The sequence below is a fragment of the Panthera onca genome, chromosome D1 (genome assembly GCF_046562875.1).
Source record: "Panthera onca isolate mPanOnc1 chromosome D1, mPanOnc1 haplotype 2, whole genome shotgun sequence".
NCBI classification, from domain to species: domain Eukaryota; kingdom Metazoa; phylum Chordata; class Mammalia; order Carnivora; family Felidae; genus Panthera; species Panthera onca.
Window position 1 is genome coordinate 68,808,809 of NC_138348.1, and position 15,856 is coordinate 68,824,664.

The 15,856-nt window shown below is 39.1% G+C and overlaps 1 long non-coding RNA gene across 1 annotated transcript in view; it reads left to right on the plus strand.

The window, feature by feature from the left end:
* Nucleotides 1-14,819, plus strand: part of LOC132661191 (uncharacterized) — a 29,088-nt gene extending 14,269 nt beyond the window's left edge. The window contains exon 2 of the long non-coding RNA XR_014135313.1: nt 1,310-14,819. This is a non-coding gene — a long non-coding RNA (uncharacterized LOC132661191). The remainder of the gene's footprint in view (nt 1-1,309) is intronic.
* The last annotated feature ends 1,037 nt before the right edge of the window (nt 14,820-15,856 follow it).

Genomic DNA, 15,856 nt, shown 5'->3' on the forward strand with positions numbered 1-15,856 from the left:
GGTGTGCACAAACACATATGTGTTTGTGTGCTTTCATAAGTGGGGGAGGGGCAGAGAGAGAGAGAGAGAGAGAGAGAGAATCTCAAGCAGACTCTTTGTTGTCAGCACAGAGCCAAAAAGGGGCTCGATCCCAAGAACTGTGAGATCATGACCTTAGCCAAAACCAAGAGTCCAATGCTTAACCAACTGAGCCACCCAGGTGCCCCTTAGCTACTCTAATCTTAAAGTAGAAAGTACTCCTTGCCTAGCTGCATAAACAGTATTGTCTATGTGTCCATCTTGTCTCAGATTTTTCTCCTTTAATGCAAGTGCTTTGTTAGTCATTTGATTCCTCTTGTCATCTCTCCAACATGTTCCCTTCCTCTTTATCCTTGTTATTGCTCTTCATCTTACCTAGAATTTTTTTCCTATCCTCAGCCCTTGTCTCCTTGTGAAAATCTTTTCCACTCATCAAAAGCCCAAGTCCCAGCTTCCCCACACCCCCCTCTGAAATCCTGTAGAACTTGTTTACAAAGCATTTATGTATGCTGCTTTGTATTTTAGTTATCTCTACATAGTTTATCTTACTCTATCCAACCAAATGTCTAGCATAGTGTCAAGGTCTAGTGTGCCATAGATAATCATTAGATAAATGTTGAATTAAATTGTTGAAGGATGATTTCAAACAACCCATTTTCAAAGAACAGATAACTGCACTGTTGAAAAATGAAGGAAAGCAGGAGACAGGAAGAAGAGAAAAGGAACTGGAAGACAAAGGGCCTGAGGATCTGAGGATCTCGGGGTGCTATAGAGAGAACACTGGGATCAGGATATAAGGATCAGGAACCTGGGCTCAAGTCCCACGTGGCTGTTAATGACCTAAACGACCACAGAGCTGCTCTCTAGAAAATCAAGGCAGTGGGTTATATGAATTTCCAAGTTTATCATCACGATGAAATTGTATGACCATCACCCCATTTAGGCTCCTGATAGCTGACCAAACAAGATAGTGTTCAGACTGCACCTCCTCAGAGCCTAATGTAATATGTGTGCTAATAAATGTTAGTTTCTCTTTTCTTCACACATAATGGGAACATTATGCAACATTCTCAACTTTAGCAAAAGTTTGCCTTCTTTATCCACTGAGGACAGACCCACACAGGAATATTTGCCTGATAATATGGCAATAGAGAACTATACAACTTGTTTAAACAAAAATACTGCAGAAACATTTGTTTTCTTCTCTAGATGTGTACTTTATGGAAGAATTTTTTGGTGCCTGGTTCTCTCCATTAGGCTGAATATGTTTTCTTATCATTTTTTCTTCTAGCTCTCACCATGTGCCATTTTAGGTACAAGCTTCCATTCCAGCAACTGAAAGGAAACTGAAAAAAAGTTATGCCAATACAAATTCTTAGTCAACTACATCACACTGTCTGGGAAGATGTGGAAATTATTTGACAAAGATTGTTCTACATGGTAAGCAACAAAGAAGGGTAACATTTGGAAGGCAATAAAAAATGTCAAAGAGTTTAAATAAAGTATACCAGGAAAATAAACAAACTCCAAGGAATTAAACAAAGGATTCTTGAGCCTAGGACAGTTGCAGATGTTGAGATTAATATGTATAACAACAACCCACTTACCAAGGATTTTAGAGAAATGAGGACTTCTACCTGTGGGACTTTTAGAATTCACTGAAGTTTAATTCTTTGCATTTTTAGAAAGCTGATTTAATTTGACTATTTTATTTTGATGTTTTCCTGACTTAAGAGAATTCCAAACTCCCCTCAGTCCCTGCAGATACGCTGTGTTCTTTCACTCCTCTGTGCCTTTGTGGGTGCTGTTTCCTCCTCCTGCCTTTCCCCTCTCCTCCTCATCCTTCAAAACCTATTTTAAATCTCTGTGAAGACAAGCCTGACTCCACTCAGCAAAGTAAGTTGCTCTCACTGCTGTCCAATAGTCTTGACCCGTAGCTCTATTATTTTCACAATCACCTTGGCCCTGGCTGGGTGAATGCCAGGTGCACCCAGTTGAAGATCAGCCTGGGAAGTGAGGAGGATACTGATTAGGAGAGCAGTGCTGTGCTCAATTATGAGAAGTTAGGGGCCTTTCTTTACTGAGCATCTACTGCTATGTTCTGTGTTAAAAGAAAAAAAAAGAAAGAAAGAAACCTTATGAAATGTTTTCTTTTAATGCTGTCCTGAGTATATTCTGAGAGGCTCTTAATAGAAGCCAAATTGTGTGGGGGGTTGGGGAGTGCAGGGGTATCTAAGAGGAGGAGGGTGCTAAAATAGGAGGGGGAAAAAAAAAGAATCCTCAGTCTCAGAAGACTTTGAAAGAAGTGAGGTCTAAGTTTACCCACTCCCACACCTTCACTTAGTTATCCTCCTACAGGTCTTTACATTTTAGCTTCCTCAGGAAAGTGTGTCATGCTTTTTCTGATGAGAACAATCATCACATCTTATACCTCTCACTTCCAGCATTTACCACAGTTGTAAATCTATATGTAGATGTGATTCTTTGACGGATGTCTGTTTTTATCACTAGGCTCATGAGAATAGGGACTCACATCAGGTTTTTAATCACCACTATTCCCTAAGTCCTAGGATAGGCCTGGCACATAATGGGATTTCAATATTTGTAGAGTCAATGAATAATGTTGCATGAAAGGCAATAAGGGAAAGGGAATTGAAATACAGATTTAAAGGGACCATTTAAATTAACTCAGCAGTATTGCTGATGATCAACATGGTGTGATCAATATAATGATCAAGGGTGTGAGAGGTTTTTTCCTACTGACATCATATATCTGATGTCTTTTTCAACACTACCTCCCCAATTCTCCGACACCAGCTGGGTGACCAGCAATTCAATTCAGTTCTGGCATAATTTACTTGGAGTTGGCATCAGACCCCATAAGTTAAAGGACTCAGCCCCATGAAACTGCCTCCACTTTCAGATGCCTGTTGCAAGTCTCTGGCCACCTGTACCTTGGATCCACCAGATACAAACTGAGGATTCCTATGACCCTTTCCTCAGGTTTGATGTTTTGCTAAAATGGCTCACAGAACCTAAGACAGCATATTACTTACATTTACTGCTTTATTATGAAGGATACAAATGAACAGCCAGATGTAGAGGTACATAGAATAAGGTCTGGAAGGGTCCCAAGCACAGGAGCTTCTGTCCCTGTGGAATTGGGGTATGTCATGCTCCCAGCACTTTGAAGTGTTCACCAGCCTGGGAACTCTCTGGGCCTCATTATTTACAGGCTTTTATGGAGGTTTCCTTACATAGGCACGATTGATTAAATCATTGGTTGTTGGTGATCAACCTTAATCTTCAGTCCCTTTCCCCCTATCAGGAGGTGGGGCTGAAATTTCCAAGCTTCTAATCTAGGCTTGATCTTTCTGGCCTCCAGCCCCCTTGCTAAAGCTATCTAAAGGCTCGCCAAGGTTGGCCTCCTTGAAAGAGGCTCCTATCACCCTTATCCCAGGAAATTCCAAGGATTTTAGGAGTTCTGCGCCAGAACCAGGAACAAAACCAAATATGTTTCTGTGATACCGCAGGGTGGGAATGAATTTAAGGATGTAAATGTAAGGGTATATACAGTCAATAAGTTAATTGTAATGAAGATGCCAACAATGTACTGAGGTTTCAAAGGATAATAAGTCATTAGGTTACACTTGCATTTCATCACAATTTATTTTCCACTAACTTCTTCTGTAGAAATTAGTGACATCATATGTCTCCACTCAGTAATTATAGCACTCCCCATTTTATGTAATAAAATAACATCTTACTCAGAGTCATTTATTTGATAATCAGATATTACAGACACTCATGAGAATGGGTGGCTAAATTAAATATTCTGACACTGTTTTCTGGGAAGAGAGAAATGAGTGCCTTTTAACAACCTTGAGCCCCACATAAGACCTATGAATTTAGATCTGAACTTTCTTTGTTTCTCCTATTCTCCAACACTTAACATATCAAAAAAAAACCACTTTCCAGCACAAACTATAAGTTGATAATTTAAGGTAATAAATGAGACCCTGTCAATCTATATATGGCTGCTCAAAATTGTTGCCGATAGGGTAACAGAAAGCAAATCATGTATAATCTGTTGATTGAGACATTCATTCATTCCCTTGAGTATTTGTTGAAAGCCTTCTATATTCCTGATACTAGGTTTATAGGAGACCTCTATGATCAAGTGAAAAGAGGTCTATTGGATATACACAAAACTCAACACGTAACCTGCCCGAAAGAAGTTCCCAATCTTGTTAGAACAAAAGATGATAGAACAAATTTTAGAACAAAATCTATAATTAGATACTAAGATGGAACAGCATTCTATAGACGTGTGGGGAAAAGGGCAACCAAATCAGATTAGGGAATCAGGGAAGGTTTCCTGGGAAGCTAAATTTTGAAAAGGATGAATTTGGAAGAAGAAAGTATTTTAAGCAAAAGGAAACATATGTGAAAAAGATCACAGCCTAATCAGTAAACTACCAGTAATTCACTACAGGTCTTTACTCAAATACTTTCAACTTACAAACATTCAAAAATACAAAGCTTGGGGCACCTGGGTGGCTCAGTCGGTTAAGTGTCCGGCTTTGGCTCAGGTCATGATCTCACAGTTTGTGAGTTTAAGCCCCACATCGGGCTCTATGCTGACAGCTCAGAGCCTGGAACCTGCTTCAGATTCTGTGTGTCTCTCTCTCTCTGCCCCTGCCCTGCTTGTGCTTTGTCTATCTCTCAAAAATAAGTAAACCTTAAAAAAATTTAAAAAAAAAAAACCAAAGCTCAGCTTCCAAGCAAAGGTGCATCAACTCTTTCAGACATGCCAGAAGGAGTTAGTGGTCATGTGAGGTCATGTCAGTCCTAATCACGTGATCATTGGGTTATTCCTTAATCCATTTAATTATTCCACTGGGCTATTCTTTAATCCATTGAATTAATTCCTTAACTTGCAAACTCAAATACCTACCAGGAGTACAGCTGGCAGGGTGGGGCCTGAGGTGAACTGGAGCGTGAGGTGTGAGGTGAACTGTGTCCAGCTATGGGGAAGAGTGGCCCCAGGCGCTAGCGGATTTTACCCTGCCAGAATGTAGCCTCAGTGATGCCATTGCTCTCTCAAGGCAAACTAGAGACCTCCTTCAATTTTGAATTGTTGTTCAATTTTGAATTGTTGACAACTAATTCAAGTTTTTAAAATTGTGTGCAGGCCAAGCAAAAAATGTATGCAGGCTAACTTCAGTCTGCTGACCATCACTTTGTGACCTTTGATATTTGTATGTTTGGTGTGTTTGCTTTAATTTTCAATGTTTTACAAAAATTACAAACGTTTTTCAGAAGAAGGAACAGATCCAACTAGAATATTAATAGTGTTGGTAGGAAGTGGTAGGAAGAGACATGGAGTTAGTATAGAAACAACAATAGATGTAGTAAACAATTAAAAATAATAAATGTGTATACTTAAGGGATAAATTGTTTCACTGATAGTAACAATTCTGAAGAACAAAGATCCAATCATTCAATCATGTCCATGTACCTATGCCATCAAAAATAATGAACAAGATGAAGAGTAATTGTCAAAATGAAAGGCTTTAAGAATGTGCAGCTGGAGAGGTGCCTGGGTGGCCTGGTCGGTTAAGCATCTGTCTTCAGCTCAGGTCATAATCTCACAGTTGGTGAGTTCGAGCACCATGTCAGGCTCTGTGCTGACAGCTCAGACCCTGGAGTCTGCTTTGGATTCTGGGTCCCCATCTCTTCTCTGCCCCAACCCTGCTCTCACTCTGTCTCTCAAAAATAAATAAACGTTAAAAAATAAAAATTTAAAAAAAAAAAAAAGTGCAGGTGGGGGAGGGAAATCAATGTCAGTTGTCTAAATAAAGTAATTTCTAGGGGCACCTGGGTGGCTCAAAGGTTAAGCTCCTGACTTTTCATTTTGGCTCAGGTCATGATCTCACAGTTCCCGAGATGGAGCCACACGTCGGGCTCTGTGCTGACAGATTGGAGGCTGGAGCCTGCTTTGGATTCTGTGTCTCCCTCTCTCTCTGCCCCTCCCCCCACTTGCTTTCTCTCTCACACACTCTCTCTCTCTCAAAAATCAATAAACATTTTAAAAAAAAGTTAATTCTGGACAAACGCAAGCATTTGTTCAGGAACTCTGCTGGACATGGTAAAATTGCTGCTCCTGAAACTTTGGACACAGTCACAGTGAAATTCCATTAAGGATGTTAGAGCTGCCAAGGAGTTTTCTACACTTGCAGCCATCCCCAAGGAGGGGGACCACCTGCCTCAACATATGGTCAAAATGGTAGAAGAGAAAGTCGATAGACTGCACATACGATAGGAGAAAAGAGCATGTCTGATTTGTGATTTTAAAAACAAACTAATTGTTTTTTTAAGCAATAGTTGTAAATGTTTAAAAATTCAAGTAGTGTAAAAAGATATACAGTAGAAAACAAGTCTTTCTTCCTCCCTAGACCCCTAGTTCTTCTGCCTAGAAGTAACTGCTATTAATTATTCTTTTTTTTTTAATGTTTGTCCGGTCCATCTAATTTCATTCTTAACCACTTCAAACATGTTTTTAAATTTTTTTTCATGTTTATTTATTTATTTTGAGAGAGAGAGAGACAGAGCATGAGCAGGTGAGGGGCAGACAGAAAGGAAGGGAGAGAATTCCAAGCAAGCTCTGCATTGTCAGTGCAGAGCCCGATGCAGGGCTTGAACCCACGAACTGTGAGATCATGACCGGAGCTGAAATCAGGAGTCGGATGCTTAAGCAACTGAGCCACCCAGGTGCCCCTTAAGAATTTCTTATGGGGTGGGAATGCAAGCTGGTGCAGCCACTCTGGAAAACAGTATGGAGGTTCCTTAAAAAACTAGAAATAGAACTACCCTATGACCCAGCAATTGCACTACTAGGTATTTATCCACGGGATACAGGTGTGCTGTTTCAAGGGACATGTGCACCCCCATGTTTATAGCAGCACTATCAACAATAGCGAAAGTATGGAAAGAGCCCAAATGTCCATCGACGGATGAATGGATAAAGAAGATGTGGTACATATATACAATGGAGTATTACTTGGCAATCAAAAAGAATGAAATCTTGCCATTTGCACCTACATGGATGGAACTGGAAGGTATTATGCTAAGTGAAATTAGTCAGTCAGAGAAAGACAAAAATTATGACTTCCCTCATATGAGGACTTTAAGAGACAAAACAGATGAACATAAGGGAAGGGAAGCAAAAATAATATAAAAACAGGGAGGGGGACAAAACAGAAGAGACTCATAAATATGGAGAACAAACTGAGGGTTACTGGAGGGGTTGTGGGAGGGGGTATGGTCCAAATGGGTAAGAGGCACTAAGGAATCTACTCCTGAAATCATTGTTGCACTATATGCTAACTAACTTGGATGTAAATTTAAAAAATAAAATAAAAAATAAAACAAGTTAATTAAAAAAAAAAAAAAAGGAATTTCTTATGGGGGCACCTGGTTCTATCAGACAGTAGAGCATGCAACTCTTGACCTTGGAGTTGTAAGCTTGAGCCCCACATTGGGGATAAAGTTTACTTAAAAATTATTTTTGAAGTTAAAAAAAAGAGTTTCCTATATTTCTTTTCATACAAATAAATGCATATTATACACTTATTTCTGCAACTTTTTTCCTATGTAATTATTTAATGTATTTTGGAGATTGTTCTATATTAATTCATGTAGATACACTTTATTCATTTTAAAAGCTACATATAAAGATACAGTGTAACTTATATAATCAATACTCCATTGATGGATTTATATTGTAGTCTTCTGCTATTATAAACAAGAAGACTGAGAAAAAAACACAGAGAGAGGCAAACCATAAGAGACGCTTAAATATAGAGACCAAACTGAAGGTTGATGGGGGGACACATGAGGGGGGTGGGTTAAAATGGGTGACTGACATTAAGAAGAGCACTTTTTGGGATGAGTGTAAGATGTGTAAGAGATGAATCATGGGGGTTCTACTCCTGAAGCCGAGACTACATTGTATGTTAACTAACTTGAGAATGAAAAACAAAACAAAACAAACAAACAAAAAATTCACTTAAAACAATAAATCTGTCTGGTTTGAAAATTTCAAAGAATCTATTTGGTCAACTACATCCTAGGCCTGCAAGCCTAAACACCTCTTAGTCCTGTTGGGCTTGGGAACAAGTGAACCTAAGAACAGCCACTTGGAAATGAACTTGTGCATACGTATAGAAGAATCTGTGTCTGGAAAGAAGGTAAATGTGGCAGGATGACTAGCGATGAGATTGAATTCAAAATTAGTGAGATCATTAAGGCCCCATGGGATAACCTAAGGAATTTGATCTTCCCTGCAAAGATAGCCAGAACAACTGACTCGTTTCAAGCAGAATGATGACATAACTCTACTTATGTTTTAGAAAACTTACTGCAACAACAATGAGAATAGATTGGAGGGAACCAGAAAAGAAGTAGAAAGAGAAGAAGAGAGACAATTCAAGTTATCCAGGAAGTAATTTCTGAGAGCTATTACAGGAGTAAAATCTACAGTACCTTGAACTGATTGGACAGGGGTATGATTGAATGGGCAAAATCTAAGATGAACACCAGGCTTCTGGGTAGGTCCACTTGGTGGATAGCGGTATTAATCACCAAGACTCAGGAAGGAGCAAGCATAAGGAGAAAGATAATAGTTGAGTTTTGAACATTTGACCTTGACCTTCTGGGGCATACAGGTGATTATGTCCAGGTAGTACAATATGTAGGTCTAAAGCTCAACAACACACCAATAGCAGACATATAGTTAACAGTTGAAGAGTTGAACAACATATATTTAACACTCGAAGCTGTCAGAATAGAATGGGTCACATGAGAGTTACATATTCATTAATGCAACAAAAGACATGGCAGAACCCTGAGAAAAGGAGCCAATAAGGGGAGGCAAAGGAGGCTATAGGTGGAGGAAATGGAACCAAGCAAAGAAGCAAAGGCCTTTCATGAACAGTCAAAAATTAAATAAGCTGGCACAACAAGGAATCAAGTGCTTTTACCTTATTTGAAACTCAAGCTATTTTAGGCAGATCTAATCAGAGTTCCACATTATAGGTAACTTAAGCTCATTTAGGTGACTAACCCAAGATTTCACAGTTTTTAAATAGCAGAGCTAGGACTTTAACGCAAGTCTTCTCCCAGTTCCACAGAGCTTGGTTCCACCATGCTGGCTCCAAATTTCTTATGATTCGCAGACTAGCAAAGCCAGGAACGCGGAAGAAGGAAAGAAGTTATACTAGCACAATCAGGCCTCCCACAACTATCCCTCTTCCCATGCTTTTTACACAGTAGGAAACTAAGGTTCAGAGAGGTTTTAAAAAAACTCATTACCTTAAAACTCCAGTCCTTATTAAAACTTCCCTAAAACCACAGACCTGTCCTTTAGCATTCACAGGCAAAGAGACATTAACTCTTTGTTTGCATAAGGGTACATGTATTTAGGACTTTTATACTAAAGGCATCAGAAGCTAAATAGTATCTTTTCTGTACTGTAATCATTAGAGAGAACTACAAAGTTTCTTAAGTCCTTGCTCAAGCCCACATAATGTTCTTTATTGTATGCAAATGTACTAGCTGTGAGAGATATTCCATGTGGTTTTCAGGAGTGTGACATGAATGAATGTTAGAGATAAGTAGAAATTGGCAAAACATTCCTTATAATAGATATTGTCAAAATATTATTATTATGGGTCTGCAAAAGCTTAGAAACTTTTTACTGTGATCCATCTCGTGATAGTGAAAACTTTTACTGATATTTGATCCGTAAGAATAGAACTTGGTCACCAGGTTTCAACACAAAGCTTGTTGAAAGAGTATGTTTCTCCTGCTGATATGAATAGGGATTTAAAAAAAATTTTTGATAGGTGTATATAAAACCAAGTCATACAAGTGTGTTGCATTTGGATAGATTCCAGATGCAGGTTTGAACATGATTATTTCAAGATCTCTTTACTTCGGTGCATTAGTGAGCCTGCGCAAGAGATCTCTGCCCAGAAGCTCCAACCTGTCAAAATGGTTTTAGTTGCTCCATTTCTCTTCTCACCAAAGGTGAAGTCTCAAGCTATATGATAACAACTCCAGGAGCTTACCTTCTTTAATGCTTCTAAATAAGTCAATTAAATTATGGTAGTAAACAGAGATAGTGATTTCATTCATTCAGAAAACATTTACTGAGTGTGAAGTCACCATGGATATCAAGATGAATGAGAAATGGATTCTGCCCACAAATAATCCTTCCTGGGGTGGGGGTATGGCACAGCTAAGTAGCTGGGCTAAGGCTAACATCTCTGTTGAGAACTTAAAGTGTATGTATTTTATGTTGTTGATCCGTGGACTTTGAGGTATACACCAATAAACAGGTGGCATATGGCAACGTTAGCGTTCTGGTAGGAAAGTCGAAAAGCTTGGTTGGTATTTCTCATTGTTGCTTGGAGTGCCTGCTCTTCTCTGCAATTCTGGCAGTGTTTCAGGAATCTGGCCGCTAAGGGATTACAAATCTTTTAGTCATCAAACAGTAAACCAACTCCGCTGTGTGTTAACTTGTACAACTTTACCAGAGTGAAATGTAACTTTGCATGAATGATTTAGCTTACCTCCCGCTTCAGGAAACAATCACAGATGGCTATCAACATATATGTGCATAAGTACGAAAAAAATCAGAAACAATTTAAATGCCACACAACTGAGATGTGGTTAATTAAATTCTGGGTATCCTTCTTGATGTAGTGCTACGGAGCCATTAAAATGATGTCTTAGGAAAACAAAGGAAAATATTCACCATATGCTGTTGCAAAAATTGCTTACAAAACCATACCATGGTACCTTTACATTTTCCGAATATGTGTCTATTCATGTTGTGAGTTCACAGGAAGAGACTAGAAGAATAGGAAGACTCAAATGTTAATAGTGGTTACCTCTGGGCGGTAGGATTATAGAAGAGTTTTCTTCTTTGTGGTTTTCTTGTATTTTCCAAATTATACGAAATGTACATGTGTTACTTTCATTATTCAAAACAAATTATATTTTTGAAAAGAAAGACCAAAAAGTAGTCTAGCTCTTCCTATTATGTAGGTTTTTTTGACAAAGAAGTTTTACCAAATTCCCCAAGGTCTGAAACAGAAGACTATTTTAGTGACACCAACTGTGCCCACTCAAATCTTTACTCACAGAACTTGTATCAAGAGGCAAAGAAAAGCTTCACTTCCCATCCCCATCTGGGGCACACTCACCAGGAACTGCAGGGAGTCTTACTACATCTTTTTATGTTTGAGGGTTTTTTATTTTTAATGTTTATTTATTTTTGAGACAGAGAGAGTGCGAGCAGGAAAAGGCAGAGAGAGAGGGAGACACAGAATCTGAAGCAGGCTCCAGGCTCCGAGCTGTCAGCACAGAGCCCGACGCGGGGCTTGAACCCACAAACTGCGAGATCATGACCTGAGCTGAAGTCAGACGCTCAGCCCACTGAGCCACCCAGGCACCCGGAAGGTTTTTTTTTTTAATTATGATATCCCTGGGGCCTCACAAGCAATGCTACAGTCTTCACCATCTCTTCCTGTACGCTAGTTGGCCATGTGCAAATAGGACTATTGATGGCCTTCAGTAGTATCCCAGAGTTCAGTAGTACCCAGAGGGTAGGCACTGTTTGGAATAAAACAGCATATTGGTTAGGAGCACAGACTCTGTAGTCAGACCTTAGTCAGAATCTTAACACTAAAATTTGTTATTTGTTGGGGCGCCTGGGTGGCTCAGTCAGTTAAGCGTCCGACTTCAGCTCAGGTCACGATCTTGCGGTCCGTGAGTTCGAGCCCCGCGTCTGGCTCTATGCTGACAGCTCAGAGCCTGAAGCCTGCTTCAGATTCTGTGTCTCCCTCTCTCTCTGACCCTCCCCCGTTCATGTTCTGTCTCTCTCTGTCTCAAAAACAAATAAACATTAAAAAAAATTTTTTTTTAAAGTAAGTGAAAAGACATAGACTGGAGAAAACATTTTATGTTTAGTAACCAAAGGATTTGTATCTAGAATATATAAGGAACTCTTGTATCTAGAATATATAGAAGAACTTTCATTGCAACTCACTGAAAAAAAGGCAAACAAGTTTTTAAAAAAATGGACTGAAGATTTGGACAGACTCTTCATCAGAGAAGATCTATGGATCAGTAAGTGTTCAACATCATTAGTCTTCAGGAAAATGCACATTAACACCATAGTAAGATACCACTACATACCCACCAAAATGGCTCAAATTAAAAAGACTGACAATACCAAGTTCTGGAAAGGATGTAAAGCAAATAGCACTCTCATACATGGATGGTGATGATAAAAATAGGATACAACCACTTTGGAAATGGTTTTAGGGGTGCCTGGGTGCCTCAGTCGGTTATGCATCTGACTTCAGCTCAGGTTATGATCTCATGATCCGTGAGTTCGAGCCCTGAATCTGGCTCTGTGCTGACAGCTCAGAGCCTGGAGCCTGCTTCAGATTCTGTGTCTCCCTCTCTCTCTGCTCCTCCCCTGTGCATGCTTTGTCTCTGTGTCTCTCAAAACTAAACATTAAAGGAAATTTTAAAAAAAGAAAAGAAAATGGTTTCATAGTTTCTTACAAAGTTAGACATATACTTGCCATATAATCCAGAATTCCATTCATAGGCAATTTTCCCATAAGAAATTTAAAAATATGTCCATACAGTCTTGTCCATGAATGTTCACAGCAGCTTTATTCATAGTAGTCCCCAAATAAACAACCCACTTGTCCATCAACAGGAAATAGGTAAACAAATTATTACACATTCATTCAATAAAATACATGCTCAGAAATAAAAAAGAGTAAAGAACATATGCAGGCAAAAACATGGATGAATCTCAAGAAGGATATATATATATGTCCAAGAGTGCATACTGTGTGATTCCATTTATATAACATTCTAGAAAATGCCAACTAATCCATATTGGCAGGAAGCAAATCAGTGTTTTCCTGGGTTGGAAGAGAGAGGAGAAGATGCTTGCAGAGGGGCACTAGGGAACTTTTAGGATGATGGAAATGTTCTGTATCTTGGTGGCAGGGGTTACATGGCATCAAAACTCATTGAACTGTATATTTTATTTTTTTTAATATTTTTAATGGTATTTATTTATTTTGAGAGAGAGAGAGAGAGAGAGAGAGAGAACATGAGCGGGGGAGGGGCAGAGAGAGAAGGTGAGAGAGAGAATCCCAAGCAGGCTCCTCACTGTCAGCACTGAGCCCAACACAGGGCTCGAACCTATGAACCGCAAGATCCTGATCTGAGCCAAAATCAAAAGTTGGATGCTCAACCAGCTGAGCCATCCATGTACCCCTGAACTGTATACTTAAATGAGTGCAGTTTATTGTATATGAATTATACCTCAATAAAGCATGAGAGACACTAGTCAGGCCAGGTGCAATGTTAAGGAATGATGGAACACACAGATGATAAAATATTACTGTTCCCTAGGCTTCACAATTGAAAATGATGTGCATAATCTTCAATAGAGATAAAAGTTTATTTTCCGTATGCTGCCCTCTCCTAATTCACCTAGCACATGTTTATTGAGCTTCTCCTCTGTGCCAGCCATTTGACTCAATATTAAGAATCCTAAGGTAGGTAAACAATCTTCACAAGGTTACTGACCTTACAGAGCCTACAGTATAGTCAGGGAGATGATAGGACCAACTGTACGTTATGAGGATGACTTCTGTGAGCAGGAGGATATGGGATGCCAATGAAGTACGTTCGCTTGGTGACCACTTCCTGTAGCAAGTAACATCTAAGTTCCTATCTAAGTGTGTGACGTTTAGTTAACCAAAATCAAGCTAATTGTCACCCCAGAAATGCTCCCTTCCCGAATGGACAGGGACATTCAATATGTTCATGCATACAAGTTTTGAATTAATGCTTCTCCAACTAAACAATCTTTCCAAAAGTTTTTCAAAATAGGGAGTAATGTATCCATGCTTTTAGTTTAATATCAAAAACATAGAAGTGTGTTAACCAAACCCCTGGTAGTTTTATGACTGAAATCCTTACCCAATTTTGTATAGTTTAACTTGTTATACTAATCAGAGTTTACATTTTAAACCTTATTTTAGGTAGTATAATTATAGATTCACACATTATTTACTGCAAAATAATCTGGCATGATAAATTACTCCATCAAATCAGAAAAAAAGAGAAAGTAATAGTCTATATATAAGATATAGCAAAAAGCAACCTTGTCAAATCTATTACCTACTTTAAAAGAGGGTAGAGGGTAATTCTTAATGAAGAGTGTTACGCCCACCTTAGAGTGTTTGGAAACCTTTGGGATGGTTTTGCGGTTGGCACAATGATTGAGAGAGCTATTTGCAATCAGAGATTAGGGTCAGGGGTGCTAAATGCTTTTCAATGCTCAGGATAACCCCCCATATATGAAAATTACTCTGCCCCCAATGCCAATAATATCCCCATTGAGAAATACCATTAGAAGGTCTCCAATGGCCTTTCTGGTTCTAAAAGTTTATTAGTGGATTCTATTCATTCATCTGAAATGGCACTGCTTTAACAAGAAGACAATATCACAGAGCGCCTGGGTGGCTGTTGGGTAAGTGTCAGACTCTTGATTTTGGCTCAGCTCATGATCTCACAGTTCCTGGGATCAGGCTCTGCACTGACAGCACTGCCTTTTTAGGATTATCTATCTCCCTCTCTGCCCCTCCCCTGTTCATGCTCTCATTCTCTCTCTCTCTCTCTCTCTGTCTCTCTCTCTCTGTCTCTCTCTCTCTTTCAAAATAAAAAACTTAAAAAAAAAGTATCATCCAACTAGGCATCTGTAATGATTAATTTTATGTATCAATCTGGCTAAGCCACAGTGCTTAGATATATGGTCAAACAATACTCTGGATGCTTGTGTAAGGGTGTTTTGGATGACATTAATATTTAAATCAGTGGACTTTGAGTAGAGGAGATTGCCCTCCTGTAATGTGGGTGGGCCTCAACTAATCACTTGACAGCCTGAATAGAACAAAAGATTCCCCGCCCCCCCCCAAGTGAGAAGGAATTCTGCTAAAGATGGCCTTTGAACTTGAATTGCAGACTTTGAACTTGAATTGCAGACTTTGAACTTTCCAGTCTCCATAACTGAGTGAAACAATTCCTTAAAATAAATCTCTCCTTCTCTGTCTCTTTCTATCTCTCTCTCTATACACACATCATATTGGTTTCATTTCTCTAGAGCACTTTGACTAATACAGACAGCATCCTTATTCTTGGGCATAAAATTTAGAAAATGTGAAATGGAAAAACAAAGTTATCCACATTGTCACATTTACCAGATTATCACATTTACCCTGAAGATGGATAGCCATAGTTTCATGAATGCACACCACAAATCCTAAGTATTTCAAGTATTTGAGATTTAGAATGCCCCTAAGCATTTTAACGAGCATCTTTCCTCTGCACACTTAAATTCATGTGCACATAATCCCTATGTTTTGGATTCATTTACACTTAACTCATCAAAATCTCTTCTCACAGGTATCACTCCAAGCCTTCCAAATGCTTGAACTTAGCTCCGTCAGTCTTTGTTCTAAGAACCAGAAGTCACCTTTTGTTCTATCAAAGAGATAAAATAAAGAACCCAAATTGGAGTAAATTCAGAGTGTACAATTTCTAATTTAGTTCCTATTCCCTTTTTTAAAGCACATTTATTTTTACTCATGTTCATTTGGAAAAAAACTGCCGTGTACCTTAAATCCAATCAAGGTTTAAGATTAGGCCCAGGGGCGCCTGGGTGGCTCAGTCG